Genomic DNA, 1,877 nt, shown 5'->3' on the forward strand with positions numbered 1-1,877 from the left:
CCACCCCTCCATGTCACCAGACCCCCCCATCCCCAATCCCCCAGCCCCAACTGATGCTTCCTTACCAGACCCTTCTCAGGCCACACCCCCACCCAGCGGGCAGCGCCCCTCCCACTCTAGCCCTCAGTGCCTGCCTCCACCAGGGCCCACTAGCCTGGGATACAGTTCTGAAGACTCCAGGGGCAGGCAGTGGGGGTGGGATCCAGAGAGGTCTCCCCTGGCATTGGCATGAGCCCACCCAGCCTTGGCAACCAGAGGCCCCTAAGTTGAGACTGTGGTCAAGGAGCCCCTGCGCTGTCACAGGCCCTGGACACCCCGTGTCCATGAAGCCGCTGGTCTCTGCTGACGCCCAGGCACTCACCTCTCCGTCTGCAAAAGTAGGAGACGTGTATGCTGAGCAGCATGGCCAGCACAAGAACAGTGGCAGGGATGATCACCACAAGTATAGTGACTGGAAGGAGTCAAACAGAGACCGGCATGGCCCAGTTATGGTGGCAGTCCTCAGCAGAGAGACAAAGACCCCACGGCCCTCCTGGACAGCCCCCGAGGTGGGAAGATACCTGCTTGCTACCTTTCCCCAGGGTGGCCCTCACTCAGAAGAGCCCTGTCCAGAAGCGTGGAGCAGGTAGCAGCTCAGACACAAACCAATGATTGGCAGTGACCATAGAGAATAGAGGTTGGAGTCTGCGGCTGTGGACCAGCTCCCAGGGCAGCCAGGGACAGGCTGGATTTTGGGGACACCAATTTCGAAGCTTCCCCTTATTCTTGTCCGGCCCATCTCACCATTTCCGTGTGTGTGTGTGTGTGTGTGTGTGTGCGCGCGCGCGCGCGCGCTATTCACACAACCACTCCTTGTGCATACTGACAAGTAGGTCACACCAGACCATGCCTGCTCTTGTGAATAAAGTTTTATTGGCACACAGTTATGCACATTCAGTTCCCACGGGTCTCTGGGGGCGTCTGCCACCTTGGCCTAAAGCCTGAATTTAGACTATGAGGAGGTGGGTGTGGAGGTCAACAATCTACAGGGATTTCTCTTCCAGGGTAAGTTCCTGACCAGAGTTGGAGCCCCAAGGTCGGCACCTACCTGTGAATGAGCTGCACACCGTGTCTGACGTGGCATTGCACGGCTGATGAGGGGCATGACCTAGAGGACAGCTGAGTGGAGGAAGAAGAAGCCAGGACCATCAGCAGCCTGCAGTCCAGCCACGAGGGCCCTCAGCACCCCCACACGGGGTAGGTTTTGGGCCCCAGTGCCTCAGACCATCACTAGCTGGTGGGGCTGGCTCGCGGACACAGGCTGATCCAGAGAGCAAAGCTGGGGAGCACTGTGCTGTCTGGGAGACACCGCTGCCTGCCCCCTGTGTGCTGGGGAGCACGGAGCGAGGGCAGGGGCTGCCGCAGCCACAGCTCAGCAAGAGGGACAAGGCCCAAGGACAAAGCCACAGAGTCCCTGAGAAATGGAGCCCGGGCGCTGACCGAGCGGGACAGGAGGGAGGCCCAACTGTGGACTGTGGGACTGTGTTTGAGTTGGGTTCTGAGCATCTATCACATGGTCACACCTGTGAGGTGTGTTCCAGGACCTTCACCATGACCCCGCCCCCAAGGCACTCAGGGTGTCTTCTCCACTACATGTTCTCTGCCCAGGGACACGGGTCTCAGGGCATCAGGGTGCATGCTGGGGCTGTCACTGACAGGGGCTTGGGAGGTGTATTAGTCCGGGTACTTTGGAGAAACAAATCCACAGCGACTCATGTATAAGAGAGAGTTTCATGTAAAAAGAAAAGGTGCATCACGAAAACATCCCAACCCAATGCTGCCCAAGCCCACAAGTCCAACATTAACCCATTAACCCAACACCAGTCCACAAAGTCCTC

Source organism: Echinops telfairi, unplaced genomic scaffold, assembly GCF_000313985.2.
Source record: "Echinops telfairi isolate 266 unplaced genomic scaffold, ASM31398v2 ScPeMD7_7417;HRSCAF=8455, whole genome shotgun sequence".
NCBI lineage: Eukaryota > Metazoa > Chordata > Mammalia > Afrosoricida > Tenrecidae > Echinops > Echinops telfairi.